General features: G+C 36.9%; 16 non-coding genes across 16 annotated transcripts; all 16 read right to left on the bottom strand.

The window, feature by feature from the left end:
• Nucleotides 1–301: 301 nt before the first annotated feature.
• TRNAF-GAA (transfer RNA phenylalanine (anticodon GAA)) lies at nt 302–374 on the bottom strand. The gene has a single exon. It is a non-coding gene; the product is annotated as a tRNA-Phe (tRNA).
• Nucleotides 375–1,267: 893 nt separating this feature from the next.
• TRNAF-GAA (transfer RNA phenylalanine (anticodon GAA)) lies at nt 1,268–1,340 on the bottom strand. Its single transcript has one exon. It is a non-coding gene; the product is annotated as a tRNA-Phe (tRNA).
• An 893-nt stretch (nt 1,341–2,233) lies between these two features.
• On the bottom strand, nt 2,234–2,306 carry TRNAF-GAA (transfer RNA phenylalanine (anticodon GAA)). The gene has a single exon. It is a non-coding gene; the product is annotated as a tRNA-Phe (tRNA).
• A 701-nt stretch (nt 2,307–3,007) lies between these two features.
• TRNAF-GAA (transfer RNA phenylalanine (anticodon GAA)) lies at nt 3,008–3,080 on the bottom strand. The gene has a single exon. It is a non-coding gene; the product is annotated as a tRNA-Phe (tRNA).
• A 1,030-nt stretch (nt 3,081–4,110) lies between these two features.
• TRNAF-GAA (transfer RNA phenylalanine (anticodon GAA)) lies at nt 4,111–4,183 on the bottom strand. The gene has a single exon. It is a non-coding gene; the product is annotated as a tRNA-Phe (tRNA).
• A 756-nt stretch (nt 4,184–4,939) lies between these two features.
• TRNAF-GAA (transfer RNA phenylalanine (anticodon GAA)) lies at nt 4,940–5,012 on the bottom strand. Its single transcript has one exon. It is a non-coding gene; the product is annotated as a tRNA-Phe (tRNA).
• An 893-nt stretch (nt 5,013–5,905) lies between these two features.
• On the bottom strand, nt 5,906–5,978 carry TRNAF-GAA (transfer RNA phenylalanine (anticodon GAA)). The gene has a single exon. It is a non-coding gene; the product is annotated as a tRNA-Phe (tRNA).
• Nucleotides 5,979–6,872: 894 nt separating this feature from the next.
• Nucleotides 6,873–6,945, bottom strand: TRNAF-GAA (transfer RNA phenylalanine (anticodon GAA)). The gene has a single exon. It is a non-coding gene; the product is annotated as a tRNA-Phe (tRNA).
• A 701-nt stretch (nt 6,946–7,646) lies between these two features.
• On the bottom strand, nt 7,647–7,719 carry TRNAF-GAA (transfer RNA phenylalanine (anticodon GAA)). The gene has a single exon. It is a non-coding gene; the product is annotated as a tRNA-Phe (tRNA).
• Nucleotides 7,720–8,749: 1,030 nt separating this feature from the next.
• Nucleotides 8,750–8,822, bottom strand: TRNAF-GAA (transfer RNA phenylalanine (anticodon GAA)). Its single transcript has one exon. It is a non-coding gene; the product is annotated as a tRNA-Phe (tRNA).
• Nucleotides 8,823–9,578: 756 nt separating this feature from the next.
• TRNAF-GAA (transfer RNA phenylalanine (anticodon GAA)) lies at nt 9,579–9,651 on the bottom strand. Its single transcript has one exon. It is a non-coding gene; the product is annotated as a tRNA-Phe (tRNA).
• Nucleotides 9,652–10,552: 901 nt separating this feature from the next.
• On the bottom strand, nt 10,553–10,625 carry TRNAF-GAA (transfer RNA phenylalanine (anticodon GAA)). Its single transcript has one exon. It is a non-coding gene; the product is annotated as a tRNA-Phe (tRNA).
• A 1,030-nt stretch (nt 10,626–11,655) lies between these two features.
• TRNAF-GAA (transfer RNA phenylalanine (anticodon GAA)) lies at nt 11,656–11,728 on the bottom strand. The gene has a single exon. It is a non-coding gene; the product is annotated as a tRNA-Phe (tRNA).
• A 756-nt stretch (nt 11,729–12,484) lies between these two features.
• On the bottom strand, nt 12,485–12,557 carry TRNAF-GAA (transfer RNA phenylalanine (anticodon GAA)). Its single transcript has one exon. It is a non-coding gene; the product is annotated as a tRNA-Phe (tRNA).
• Nucleotides 12,558–13,458: 901 nt separating this feature from the next.
• On the bottom strand, nt 13,459–13,531 carry TRNAF-GAA (transfer RNA phenylalanine (anticodon GAA)). Its single transcript has one exon. It is a non-coding gene; the product is annotated as a tRNA-Phe (tRNA).
• Nucleotides 13,532–15,116: 1,585 nt separating this feature from the next.
• On the bottom strand, nt 15,117–15,189 carry TRNAF-GAA (transfer RNA phenylalanine (anticodon GAA)). The gene has a single exon. It is a non-coding gene; the product is annotated as a tRNA-Phe (tRNA).
• Between the last annotated feature and the right edge of the window lie 778 nt (nt 15,190–15,967).

The following is a 15,967-nucleotide window of genomic DNA, read 5'->3' as shown; positions in this document are numbered from 1 at the left end:
GATGCCAACGCCAAGAAGTTTTAATCCAAGTCAAGCCAGAAGTAACATATGTGATCACTTACATGCTGATGTACATATGTTTCTGCTCAACATTAGCAATAATGTGAAGAACATGCAGATAATGCAACCATGCTTAAAAGTAAATCATGGGACACTTTTAATCTAATTCAAGCCAGAAGTAACATATGTGATCACTTACATGCTGATGTACATATGTTTCTGCTCAACATTAGCAATAATGTGAAGAACATGCAGATAATGCAACCATGCTTAAAAGTAAATCATGGGACATTGCAACCAATGCCGAAACCCGGGATCGAACCAGGGACCTTTAGATCTTCAGTCTAACGCTCTCCCAACTGAGCTATTTCGGCTTCCTGTTCATGTAGTATTTCGCTTTTGGAACGGCGAGCATATTCAAAAAAAAAAAACAACTCGTATCAAGTACAGAACAGATATAAGTTGTGCAAGCTTCAACATATACTGATTTACAGTGATTTATTAGAATGTTGAACCCACTGATGAGATCCCAATTTCGTTGTTGAAGAGGATAACTAATGTGTGGAGCACGTTTTCCAAAAAATAAACGTTGTCAAAACGGAGATATTGAAAAGGACAGCTGATCTTAAAAGGTGAGACTAAGTATGTTTCAGAAGTTAGAAACCATTGCCAATGCTTGGGATTTAAGTCTGGGCATTTTAAGTTAACAGTTCTCCACTCCAATATTATCAAGTTATAACCACGACTAGGGATCTTCGGATGTGCCGGATAACATTCTTCCAACAGTGAACATTTTGATAGTAGAACATAGAAAATAAAGCAACAAAAAGATGCCAACGCCAAGAAGTTTTAATCCAAGTCAAGCCAGAAGTAACATATGTGATCACTTACATGCTGATGTACATATGTTTCTGCTCAACATTAGCAATAATGTGAAGAACATGCAGATAATGCAACCATGCTTAAAAGTAAATCATGGGACACTTTTAATCTAAGTCAAGCCAGAAGTAACATATGTGATCACTTACATGCTGATGTACATATGTTTCTGCTCAACATTAGCAATAATGTGAAGAACATGCAGATAATGCAACCATGCTTAAAAGTAAATCATGGGACACTTTTAATCTAATTCAAGCCAGAAGTAACATATGTGATCACTTACATGCTGATGTACATATGTTTCTGCTCAACATTAGCAATAATGTGAAGAACATGCAGATAATGCAACCATGCTTAAAAGTAAATCATGGGACATTGCAACCAATGCCGAAACCCGGGATCGAACCAGGGACCTTTAGATCTTCAGTCTAACGCTCTCCCAACTGAGCTATTTCGGCTTCCTGTTCATGTAGTATTTCGCTTTTGGAACGGCGAGCATATTCAAAAAAAAAAAACAACTCGTATCAAGTACAGAACAGATATAAGTTGTGCAAGCTTCAACATATACTGATTTACAGTGATTTATTAGAATGTTGAACCCACTGATGAGATCCCAATTTCGTTGTTGAAGAGGATAACTAATGTGTGGAGCACGTTTTCCAAAAAATAAACGTTGTCAAAACGGAGATATTGAAAAGGACAGCTGATCTTAAAAGGTGAGACTAAGTATGTTTCAGAAGTTAGAAACCATTGCCAATGCTTGGGATTTAAGTCTGGGCATTTTAAGTTAACAGTTCTCCACTCCAATATTATCAAGTTATAACCACGACTAGGGATCTTCGGATGTGCCGGATAACATTCTTCCAACAGTGAACATTTTGATAGTAGAACATAGAAAATAAAGCAACAAAAAGATGCCAACGCCAAGAAGTTTTAATCCAAGTCAAGCCAGAAGTAACATATGTGATCACTTACATGCTGATGTACATATGTTTCTGCTCAACATTAGCAATAATGTGAAGAACATGCAGATAATGCAACCATGCTTAAAAGTAAATCATGGGACACTTTTAATCTAAGTCAAGCCAGAAGTAACATATGTGATCACTTACATGCTGATGTACATATGTTTCTGCTCAACATTAGCAATAATGTGAAGAACATGCAGATAATGCAACCATGCTTAAAAGTAAATCATGGGACACTTTTAATCTAATTCAAGCCAGAAGTAACATATGTGATCACTTACATGCTGATGTACATATGTTTCTGCTCAACATTAGCAATAATGTGAAGAACATGCAGATAATGCAACCATGCTTAAAAGTAAATCATGGGACATTGCAACCAATGCCGAAACCCGGGATCGAACCAGGGACCTTTAGATCTTCAGTCTAACGCTCTCCCAACTGAGCTATTTCGGCTTCCCGTTCATGTAGTATTTCGCTTTTGGAACGGCGAGCATATTCAAAAAAAAAAAACAACTCGGATCAAGTACAGAACAGATATAAGTTGTGCAAGCTTCAACATATTCTGATTTACAGTGATTTATTAGAATGTTGAACCCACTGATGAGATCCCAATTTCGTTGTTGAAGAGGATAACTAATGTGTGGAGCACGTTTTCCAAAAAATAAACGTTGTCAAAACGGAGATATTGAAAAGGACAGCTGATCTTAAAAGGTGAGACTAAGTATGTTTCAGAAGTTAGAAACCATTGCCAATGCTTGGGATTTAAGTCTGGGCATTTTAAGTTTACAGTTCTCCACTCCAATATTATCAAGTTATAACCACGACTAGGGATCTTCGAATAAAGCAACAAAAAGATGCCAACGCCAAGAAGTTTTAATCCAAGTCAAGCCAGAAGTAACATATATGATCACTTACATGCTGATGTACATATGTTTCTGCTCAACATTAGCAATAATGTGAAGAACATGCAGATAATGCAACCATGCTTAAAAGTAAATCATGGGACACTTTTAATCTAATTCAAGCCAGAAGTAACATATGTGATCACTTACATGCTGATGTACATATGTTTCTGCTCAACATTAGCAATAATGTGAAGAACATGCAGATAATGCAACCATGCTTAAAAGTAAATCATGGGACATTGCAACCAATGCCGAAACCCGGGATCGAACCAGGGACCTTTAGATCTTCAGTCTAACGCTCTCCCAACTGAGCTATTTCGGCTTCCCGTTCATGTAGTATTTCGCTTTTGGAACGGCGAGCATATTCAAAAAAAAAAAACAACTCGGATCAAGTACAGAACAGATATAAGTTGTGCAAGCTTCAACATATACTGATTTACAGTGATTTATTAGAATGTTGAACCCACTGATGAGATCCCAATTTCGTTGTTGAAGAGGATAACTAATGTGTGGAGCACGTTTTCCAAAAAATAAACGTTGTCAAAACGGAGATATTGAAAAGGACAGCTGATCTTAAAAGGTGAGACTAAGTATGTTTCAGAAGTTAGAAACCATTGCCAATGCTTGGGATTTAAGTCTGGGCATTTTAAGTTAACAGTTCTCCACTCCAATATTATCAAGTTATAACCACGACTAGGGATCTTCGGATGTGCCGGATAACATTCTTCCAACAGTGAACATTTTGATAGTAGAACATAGAAAATAAAGCAACAAAAAGATGCCAACGCCAAGAAGTTTTAATCCAAGTCAAGCCAGAAGTAACATATGTGATCACTTACATGCTGATGTACATATGTTTCTGCTCAACATTAGCAATAATGTGAAGAACATGCAGATAATGCAACCATGCTTAAAAGTAAATCATGGGACACTTTTAATCTAAGTCAAGCCAGAAGTAACATATGTGATCACTTACATGCTGATGTACATATGTTTCTGCTCAACATTAGCAATAATGTGAAGAACATGCAGATAATGCAACCATGCTTAAAAGTAAATCATGGGACACTTTTAATCTAATTCAAGCCAGAAGTAACATATGTGATCACTTACATGCTGATGTACATATGTTTCTGCTCAACATTAGCAATAATGTGAAGAACATGCAGATAATGCAACCATGCTTAAAAGTAAATCATGCGACACTTTTAATCTAAGTCAAGCCAGAAGTAACATATGTGATCACTTACATGCTGATGTACATATGTTTCTGCTCAACATTAGCAATAATGTGAAGAACATGCAGATAATGCAACCATGCTTAAAAGTAAATCATGGGACATTGCAACCAATGCCGAAACCCGGGATCGAACCAGGGACCTTTAGATCTTCAGTCTAACGCTCTCCCAACTGAGCTATTTCGGCTTCCCGTTCATGTAGTATTTCGCTTTTGGAACGGCGAGCATATTCAAAAAAAAAAAACAACTCGGATCAAGTACAGAACAGATATAAGTTGTGCAAGCTTCAACATATACTGATTTACAGTGATTTATTAGAATGTTGAACCCACTGATGAGATCCCAATTTCGTTGTTGAAGAGGATAACTAATGTGTGGAGCACGTTTTCCAAAAAATAAACGTTGTCAAAACGGAGATATTGAAAAGGACAGCTGATCTTAAAAGGTGAGACTAAGTATGTTTCAGAAGTTAGAAACCATTGCCAATGCTTGGGATTTAAGTCTGGGCATTTTAAGTTTACAGTTCTCCACTCCAATATTATCAAGTTATAACCACGACTAGGGATCTTCGGATGTGCCGGATAGCATTCTTCCAACAGTGAACATTTTGATAGTAGAACATAGAAAATAAAGCAACAAAAAGATGCCAACGCCAAGAAGTTTTAATCCAAGTCAAGCCAGAAGTAACATATGTGATCACTTACATGCTGATGTACATATGTTTCTGCTCAACATTAGCAATAATGTGAAGAACATGCAGATAATGCAACCATGCTTAAAAGTAAATCATGGGACACTTTTAATCTAATTCAAGCCAGAAGTAACATATGTGATCACTTACATGCTGATGTACATATGTTTCTGCTCAACATTAGCAATAATGTGAAGAACATGCAGATAATGCAACCATGCTTAAAAGTAAATCATGGGACATTGCAACCAATGCCGAAACCCGGGATCGAACCAGGGACCTTTAGATCTTCAGTCTAACGCTCTCCCAACTGAGCTATTTCGGCTTCCTGTTCATGTAGTATTTCGCTTTTGGAACGGCGAGCATATTCAAAAAAAAAAAACAACTCGTATCAAGTACAGAACAGATATAAGTTGTGCAAGCTTCAACATATACTGATTTACAGTGATTTATTAGAATGTTGAACCCACTGATGAGATCCCAATTTCGTTGTTGAAGAGGATAACTAATGTGTGGAGCACGTTTTCCAAAAAATAAACGTTGTCAAAACGGAGATATTGAAAAGGACAGCTGATCTTAAAAGGTGAGACTAAGTATGTTTCAGAAGTTAGAAACCATTGCCAATGCTTGGGATTTAAGTCTGGGCATTTTAAGTTAACAGTTCTCCACTCCAATATTATCAAGTTATAACCACGACTAGGGATCTTCGGATGTGCCGGATAACATTCTTCCAACAGTGAACATTTTGATAGTAGAACATAGAAAATAAAGCAACAAAAAGATGCCAACGCCAAGAAGTTTTAATCCAAGTCAAGCCAGAAGTAACATATGTGATCACTTACATGCTGATGTACATATGTTTCTGCTCAACATTAGCAATAATGTGAAGAACATGCAGATAATGCAACCATGCTTAAAAGTAAATCATGGGACACTTTTAATCTAAGTCAAGCCAGAAGTAACATATGTGATCACTTACATGCTGATGTACATATGTTTCTGCTCAACATTAGCAATAATGTGAAGAACATGCAGATAATGCAACCATGCTTAAAAGTAAATCATGGGACACTTTTAATCTAATTCAAGCCAGAAGTAACATATGTGATCACTTACATGCTGATGTACATATGTTTCTGCTCAACATTAGCAATAATGTGAAGAACATGCAGATAATGCAACCATGCTTAAAAGTAAATCATGGGACATTGCAACCAATGCCGAAACCCGGGATCGAACCAGGGACCTTTAGATCTTCAGTCTAACGCTCTCCCAACTGAGCTATTTCGGCTTCCTGTTCATGTAGTATTTCGCTTTTGGAACGGCGAGCATATTCAAAAAAAAAAAAACAACTCGTATCAAGTACAGAACAGATATAAGTTGTGCAAGCTTCAACATATACTGATTTACAGTGATTTATTAGAATGTTGAACCCACTGATGAGATCCCAATTTCGTTGTTGAAGAGGATAACTAATGTGTGGAGCACGTTTTCCAAAAAATAAACGTTGTCAAAACGGAGATATTGAAAAGGACAGCTGATCTTAAAAGGTGAGACTAAGTATGTTTCAGAAGTTAGAAACCATTGCCAATGCTTGGGATTTAAGTCTGGGCATTTTAAGTTAACAGTTCTCCACTCCAATATTATCAAGTTATAACCACGACTAGGGATCTTCGGATGTGCCGGATAACATTCTTCCAACAGTGAACATTTTGATAGTAGAACATAGAAAATAAAGCAACAAAAAGATGCCAACGCCAAGAAGTTTTAATCCAAGTCAAGCCAGAAGTAACATATGTGATCACTTACATGCTGATGTACATATGTTTCTGCTCAACATTAGCAATAATGTGAAGAACATGCAGATAATGCAACCATGCTTAAAAGTAAATCATGGGACACTTTTAATCTAAGTCAAGCCAGAAGTAACATATGTGATCACTTACATGCTGATGTACATATGTTTCTGCTCAACATTAGCAATAATGTGAAGAACATGCAGATAATGCAACCATGCTTAAAAGTAAATCATGGGACACTTTTAATCTAATTCAAGCCAGAAGTAACATATGTGATCACTTACATGCTGATGTACATATGTTTCTGCTCAACATTAGCAATAATGTGAAGAACATGCAGATAATGCAACCATGCTTAAAAGTAAATCATGGGACATTGCAACCAATGCCGAAACCCGGGATCGAACCAGGGACCTTTAGATCTTCAGTCTAACGCTCTCCCAACTGAGCTATTTCGGCTTCCCGTTCATGTAGTATTTCGCTTTTGGAACGGCGAGCATATTCAAAAAAAAAAAACAACTCGGATCAAGTACAGAACAGATATAAGTTGTGCAAGCTTCAACATATTCTGATTTACAGTGATTTATTAGAATGTTGAACCCACTGATGAGATCCCAATTTCGTTGTTGAAGAGGATAACTAATGTGTGGAGCACGTTTTCCAAAAAATAAACGTTGTCAAAACGGAGATATTGAAAAGGACAGCTGATCTTAAAAGGTGAGACTAAGTATGTTTCAGAAGTTAGAAACCATTGCCAATGCTTGGGATTTAAGTCTGGGCATTTTAAGTTTACAGTTCTCCACTCCAATATTATCAAGTTATAACCACGACTAGGGATCTTCGAATAAAGCAACAAAAAGATGCCAACGCCAAGAAGTTTTAATCCAAGTCAAGCCAGAAGTAACATATATGATCACTTACATGCTGATGTACATATGTTTCTGCTCAACATTAGCAATAATGTGAAGAACATGCAGATAATGCAACCATGCTTAAAAGTAAATCATGGGACACTTTTAATCTAATTCAAGCCAGAAGTAACATATGTGATCACTTACATGCTGATGTACATATGTTTCTGCTCAACATTAGCAATAATGTGAAGAACATGCAGATAATGCAACCATGCTTAAAAGTAAATCATGGGACATTGCAACCAATGCCGAAACCCGGGATCGAACCAGGGACCTTTAGATCTTCAGTCTAACGCTCTCCCAACTGAGCTATTTCGGCTTCCCGTTCATGTAGTATTTCGCTTTTGGAACGGCGAGCATATTCAAAAAAAAAAAACAACTCGGATCAAGTACAGAACAGATATAAGTTGTGCAAGCTTCAACATATACTGATTTACAGTGATTTATTAGAATGTTGAACCCACTGATGAGATCCCAATTTCGTTGTTGAAGAGGATAACTAATGTGTGGAGCACGTTTTCCAAAAAATAAACGTTGTCAAAACGGAGATATTGAAAAGGACAGCTGATCTTAAAAGGTGAGACTAAGTATGTTTCAGAAGTTAGAAACCATTGCCAATGCTTGGGATTTAAGTCTGGGCATTTTAAGTTAACAGTTCTCCACTCCAATATTATCAAGTTATAACCACGACTAGGGATCTTCGGATGTGCCGGATAACATTCTTCCAACAGTGAACATTTTGATAGTAGAACATAGAAAATAAAGCAACAAAAAGATGCCAACGCCAAGAAGTTTTAATCCAAGTCAAGCCAGAAGTAACATATGTGATCACTTACATGCTGATGTACATATGTTTCTGCTCAACATTAGCAATAATGTGAAGAACATGCAGATAATGCAACCATGCTTAAAAGTAAATCATGGGACACTTTTAATCTAAGTCAAGCCAGAAGTAACATATGTGATCACTTACATGCTGATGTACATATGTTTCTGCTCAACATTAGCAATAATGTGAAGAACATGCAGATAATGCAACCATGCTTAAAAGTAAATCATGGGACACTTTTAATCTAATTCAAGCCAGAAGTAACATATGTGATCACTTACATGCTGATGTACATATGTTTCTGCTCAACATTAGCAATAATGTGAAGAACATGCAGATAATGCAACCATGCTTAAAAGTAAATCATGCGACACTTTTAATCTAAGTCAAGCCAGAAGTAACATATGTGATCACTTACATGCTGATGTACATATGTTTCTGCTCAACATTAGCAATAATGTGAAGAACATGCAGATAATGCAACCATGCTTAAAAGTAAATCATGGGACATTGCAACCAATGCCGAAACCCGGGATCGAACCAGGGACCTTTAGATCTTCAGTCTAACGCTCTCCCAACTGAGCTATTTCGGCTTCCCGTTCATGTAGTATTTCGCTTTTGGAACGGCGAGCATATTCAAAAAAAAAAAACAACTCGGATCAAGTACAGAACAGATATAAGTTGTGCAAGCTTCAACATATACTGATTTACAGTGATTTATTAGAATGTTGAACCCACTGATGAGATCCCAATTTCGTTGTTGAAGAGGATAACTAATGTGTGGAGCACGTTTTCCAAAAAATAAACGTTGTCAAAACGGAGATATTGAAAAGGACAGCTGATCTTAAAAGGTGAGACTAAGTATGTTTCAGAAGTTAGAAACCATTGCCAATGCTTGGGATTTAAGTCTGGGCATTTTAAGTTTACAGTTCTCCACTCCAATATTATCAAGTTATAACCACGACTAGGGATCTTCGGATGTGCCGGATAACATTCTTCCAACAGTGAACATTTTGATAGTAGAACATAGAAAATAAAGCAACAAAAAGATGCCAACGCCAAGAAGTTTTAATCCAAGTCAAGCCAGAAGTAACATATGTGATCACTTACATGCTGATGTACATATGTTTCTGCTCAACATTAGCAATAATGTGAAGAACATGCAGATAATGCAACCATGCTTAAAAGTAAATCATGGGACACTTTTAATCTAAGTCAAGCCAGAAGTAACATATGTGATCACTTACATGCTGATGTACATATGTTTCTGCTCAACATTAGCAATAATGTGAAGAACATGCAGATAATGCAACCATGCTTAAAAGTAAATCATGGGACACTGCAACTAATGCCGAAACCCGGGATCGAACCAGGGACCTTTAGATCTTCAGTCTAACGCTCTCCCAACTGAGCTATTTCGGCTTCCCGTTGATACAGTATTTCGCTTTTGGATCGGTGAGCATATTCCAAAAAAAAAACAACTCGGATCAAGTTTTGTGACTACAGAACAGATATAAGTTGTGCAAGCTTCAACATATACTGATTTACAGTGATTTATTAGAATGTTGAACCCACTGATGAGCTCCCAATTTCGTTGTTGAAGAGGATAACTAATGTGTGGAGCACGTTTTCCAAAAAATAAACGTTGTCAAAACGGAGATATTGAAAAGGACAGCTGATCTTAAAAGGTGAGACTAAGTATGTTTCAGAAGTTAGAAACCATTGCCAATGCTTGGGATTTAAGTCTGGGCATTTTAAGTTTACAGTTCTCCACTCCAATATTATCAAGTTATAACCACGACTAGGGATCTTCGGATGTGCCGGATAACATTCTTCCAACAGTGAACATTTTGATAGTAGAACATAGAAAATAAAGCAACAAAAAGATGTCAACGCCAAGAAGTTTTAATCTAAGTCAAGCCAGAAGTAACATATGTCATCACTTACATGCTGATGTACATATGTTTCTGCTCAACATTAGCAATAATGTGAAGAACATGCAGATAATGCAACCATGCTTAAAAGTAAATCATGGGACACTTTTAATCTAAGTCAAGCCAGAAGTAACATATGTGATCACTTACATGCTGATGTACATATGTTTCTGCTCAACATTAGCAATAATGTGAAGAACATGCAGATAATGCAACCATGCTTAAAAGTAAATCATGGGACACTTTTAATCTAATTCAAGCCAGAAGTAACATATGTGATCACTTACATGCTGATGTACATATGTTTCTGCTCAACATTAGCAATAATGTGAAGAACATGCAGATAATGCAACCATGCTTAAAAGTAAATCATGGGACATTGCAACCAATGCCGAAACCCGGGATCGAACCAGGGACCTTTAGATCTTCAGTCTAACGCTCTCCCAACTGAGCTATTTCGGCTTCCCGTTCATGTAGTATTTCGCTTTTGGAACGGCGAGCATATTCAAAAAAAAAAAACAACTCGGATCAAGTACAGAACAGATATAAGTTGTGCAAGCTTCAACATATACTGATTTACAGTGATTTATTAGAATGTTGAACCCACTGATGAGATCCCAATTTCGTTGTTGAAGAGGATAACTAATGTGTGGAGCACGTTTTCCAAAAAATAAACGTTGTCAAAACGGAGATATTGAAAAGGACAGCTGATCTTAAAAGGTGAGACTAAGTATGTTTCAGAAGTTAGAAACCATTGCCAATGCTTGGGATTTAAGTCTGGGCATTTTAAGTTAACAGTTCTCCACTCCAATATTATCAAGTTATAACCACGACTAGGGATCTTCGGATGTGCCGGATAACATTCTTCCAACAGTGAACATTTTGATAGTAGAACATAGAAAATAAAGCAACAAAAAGATGCCAACGCCAAGAAGTTTTAATCCAAGTCAAGCCAGAAGTAACATATGTGATCACTTACATGCTGATGTACATATGTTTCTGCTCAACATTAGCAATAATGTGAAGAACATGCAGATAATGCAACCATGCTTAAAAGTAAATCATGGGACACTTTTAATCTAAGTCAAGCCAGAAGTAACATATGTGATCACTTACATGCTGATGTACATATGTTTCTGCTCAACATTAGCAATAATGTGAAGAACATGCAGATAATGCAACCATGCTTAAAAGTAAATCATGGGACACTTTTAATCTAATTCAAGCCAGAAGTAACATATGTGATCACTTACATGCTGATGTACATATGTTTCTGCTCAACATTAGCAATAATGTGAAGAACATGCAGATAATGCAACCATGCTTAAAAGTAAATCATGCGACACTTTTAATCTAAGTCAAGCCAGAAGTAACATATGTGATCACTTACATGCTGATGTACATATGTTTCTGCTCAACATTAGCAATAATGTGAAGAACATGCAGATAATGCAACCATGCTTAAAAGTAAATCATGGGACATTGCAACCAATGCCGAAACCCGGGATCGAACCAGGGACCTTTAGATCTTCAGTCTAACGCTCTCCCAACTGAGCTATTTCGGCTTCCCGTTCATGTAGTATTTCGCTTTTGGAACGGCGAGCATATTCAAAAAAAAAAAACAACTCGGATCAAGTACAGAACAGATATAAGTTGTGCAAGCTTCAACATATACTGATTTACAGTGATTTATTAGAATGTTGAACCCACTGATGAGATCCCAATTTCGTTGTTGAAGAGGATAACTAATGTGTGGAGCACGTTTTCCAAAAAATAAACGTTGTCAAAACGGAGATATTGAAAAGGACAGCTGATCTTAAAAGGTGAGACTAAGTATGTTTCAGAAGTTAGAAACCATTGCCAATGCTTGGGATTTAAGTCTGGGCATTTTAAGTTTACAGTTCTCCACTCCAATATTATCAAGTTATAACCACGACTAGGGATCTTCGGATGTGCCGGATAACATTCTTCCAACAGTGAACATTTTGATAGTAGAACATAGAAAATAAAGCAACAAAAAGATGCCAACGCCAAGAAGTTTTAATCCAAGTCAAGCCAGAAGTAACATATGTGATCACTTACATGCTGATGTACATATGTTTCTGCTCAACATTAGCAATAATGTGAAGAACATGCAGATAATGCAACCATGCTTAAAAGTAAATCATGGGACACTTTTAATCTAAGTCAAGCCAGAAGTAACATATGTGATCACTTACATGCTGATGTACATATGTTTCTGCTCAACATTAGCAATAATGTGAAGAACATGCAGATAATGCAACCATGCTTAAAAGTAAATCATGGGACACTGCAACTAATGCCGAAACCCGGGATCGAACCAGGGACCTTTAGATCTTCAGTCTAACGCTCTCCCAACTGAGCTATTTCGGCTTCCCGTTGATACAGTATTTCGCTTTTGGATCGGTGAGCATATTCCAAAAAAAAAACAACTCGGATCAAGTTTTGTGACTACAGAACAGATATAAGTTGTGCAAGCTTCAACATATACTGATTTACAGTGATTTATTAGAATGTTGAACCCACTGATGAGCTCCCAATTTCGTTGTTGAAGAGGATAACTAATGTGTGGAGCACGTTTTCCAAAAAATAAACGTTGTCAAAACGGAGATATTGAAAAGGACAGCTGATCTTAAAAGGTGAGACTAAGTATGTTTCAGAAGTTAGAAACCATTGCCAATGCTTGGGATTTAAGTCTGGGCATTTTAAGTTTACAGTTCTCCACTCCAATATTATCAAGTTATAACCACGACTAGGGATCTTCGGATGTGCCGGATAACATTCTTCCAACAGTGAACATTTTGATAGTAGAACATAGAAAATAAAGCAACAAAAAGATGTCAACGCCAAGAAGTTTTAATCTAAGTCAAGCCAGAAGTAACATATGTCATCACTTACATGCTGATGTACATATGTTTCTGCTCAACATTAGCAATAATGTGAAGAACATGCAGATAATGCAACCATGCTTAAAAGTAAATCATGGGACACTTTTAATCTAAGTCAAGCCAGAAGTAACATATGTGATCACTTACATGCTGATGTACATATGTTTCTGCTCAACATTAGCAATAATGTGAAGAACATGCAGATAATGCAACCATGCTTAAAAGTAAATCATGGGACACTTTTAATCTAATTCAAGCCAGAAGTAACATATGTGATCACTTACATGCTGATGTACATATGTTTCTGCTCAACATTAGCAATAATGTGAAGAACATGCAGATAATGCAACCATGCTTAAAAGTAAATCATGGGACATTGCAACCAATGCCGAAACCCGGGATCGAACCAGGGACCTTTAGATCTTCAGTCTAACGCTCTCCCAACTGAGCTATTTCGGCTTCCCGTTCATGTAGTATTTCGCTTTTGGAATGGCGAGCATATTCAAAAAAAAAAAACAACTCGGATCAAGTACAGAACAGATATAAGTTGTGCAAGCTTCAACATATACTGATTTACAGTGATTTATTAGAATGTTGAACCCACTGATGAGATCCCAATTTCGTTGTTGAAGAGGATAACTAATGTGTGGAGCACGTTTTCCAAAAAATAAACGTTGTCAAAACGGAGATATTGAAAAGGACAGCTGATCTTAAAAGGTGAGACTAAGTATGTTTCAGAAGTTAGAAACCATTGCCAATGCTTGGGATTTAAGTCTGGGCATTTTAAGTTTACAGTTCTCCACTCCAATATTATCAAGTTATAACCACGACTAGGGATCTTCGGATGTGCCGGATAGCATTCTTCCAACAGTGAACATTTTGATAGTAGAACATAGAAAATAAAGCAACAAAAAGATGCCAACGCCAAGAAGTTTTAATCCAAGTCAAGCCAGAAGTAACATATGTGATCACTTACATGCTGATGTACATATGTTTCTGCTCAACATTAGCAATAATGTGAAGAACATGCAGATAATGCAACCATGCTTAAAAGTAAATCATGGGACACTGCAACCAATGTCGAAACCCAGGATCGAACCAGGGACCTTTAGTCTAACGCTCTCCCAACTGAGCTATTTCGGCTTCCCGTTGATGCAGTATTTCGCTTTTGGATCGGTGAGCATATTCCAAAAAAAAAACAACTCGGATCAAGTTTTGTGACTACAGAACAGATATAAGTTGTGCAAGCTTCAACATATACTGATTTACAGTGATTTATTAGAATGTTGAACCCACTGATGAGCTCCCAATTTCGTTGTTGAAGAGGATAACTAATGTGTGGAGCACGTTTTCCAAAAAATAAACGTTGTCAAAACGGAGATATTGAAAAGGACAGCTGATCTTAAAAGGTGAGACTAAGTATGTTTCAGAAGTTAGAAACCATTGCCAATGCTTGGGATTTAAGTCTGGGCATTTTAAGTTTACAGTTCTCCACTCCAATATTATCAAGTTATAACCACGACTAGGGATCTTCGGATGTGCCGGATAACATTCTTCCAACAGTGAACATTTTGATAGTAGAACATAGAAAATAAAGCAACAAAAAGATGTCAACGCCAAGAAGTTTTAATCTAAGTCAAGCCAGAAGTAACATATGTCATCACTTACATGCTGATGTACATATGTTTCTGCTCAACATTAGCAATAATGTGAAGAACATGCAGATAATGCAACCATGCTTAAAAGTAAATCATGGGACACTTTTAATCTAAGTCAAGCCAGAAGTAACATATGTGATCACTTACATGCTGATGTACATATGTTTCTGCTCAACATTAGCAATAATGTGAAGAACATGCAGATAATGCAACCATGCTTAAAAGTAAATCATGGGACACTTTTAATCTAATTCAAGCCAGAAGTAACATATGTGATCACTTACATGCTGATGTACATATGTTTCTGCTCAACATTAGCAATAATGTGAAGAACATGCAGATAATGCAACCATGCTTAAAAGTAAATCATGGGACATTGCAACCAATGCCGAAACCCGGGATCGAACCAGGGACCTTTAGATCTTCAGTCTAACGCTCTCCCAACTGAGCTATTTCGGCTTCCCGTTCATGTAGTATTTCGCTTTTGGAACGGCGAGCATATTCAAAAAAAAAAAACAACTCGGATCAAGTACAGAACAGATATAAGTTGTGCAAGCTTCAACATATACTGATTTACAGTGATTTATTAGAATGTTGAACCCACTGATGAGATCCCAATTTCGTTGTTGAAGAGGATAACTAATGTGTGGAGCACGTTTTCCAAAAAATAAACGTTGTCAAAACGGAGATATTGAAAAGGACAGCTGATCTTAAAAGGTGAGACTAAGTATGTTTCAGAAGTTAGAAACCATTGCCAATGCTTGGGATTTAAGTCTGGGCATTTTAAGTTAACAGTTCTCCACTCCAATATTATCAAGTTATAACCACGACTAGGGATCTTCGGATGTGCCGGATAACATTCTTCCAACAGTGAACATTTTGATAGTAGAACATAGAAAATAAAGCAACAAAAAGATGCCAACGCCAAGAAGTTTTAATCCAAGTCAAGCCAGAAGTAACATATGTGATCACTTACATGCTGATGTACATATGTTTCTGCTCAACATTAGCAATAATGTGAAGAACATGCAGATAATGCAACCATGCTTAAAAGTAAATCATGGGACACTTTTAATCTAAGTCAAGCCAGAAGTAACATATGTGATCACTTACATGCTGATGTACATATGTTTCTGCTCAACATTAGCAATAATGTGAAGAACATGCAGATAATGCAACCATGCTTAAAAGTAAATCATGGGACACTTTTAATCTAATTCAAGCCAGAAGTAACATA

This window comes from Pelobates fuscus, chromosome 6 (assembly GCF_036172605.1).
Source record: "Pelobates fuscus isolate aPelFus1 chromosome 6, aPelFus1.pri, whole genome shotgun sequence".
NCBI lineage: Eukaryota > Metazoa > Chordata > Amphibia > Anura > Pelobatidae > Pelobates > Pelobates fuscus.
This window is presented reverse-complemented; position numbering and strand designations above follow the sequence as displayed.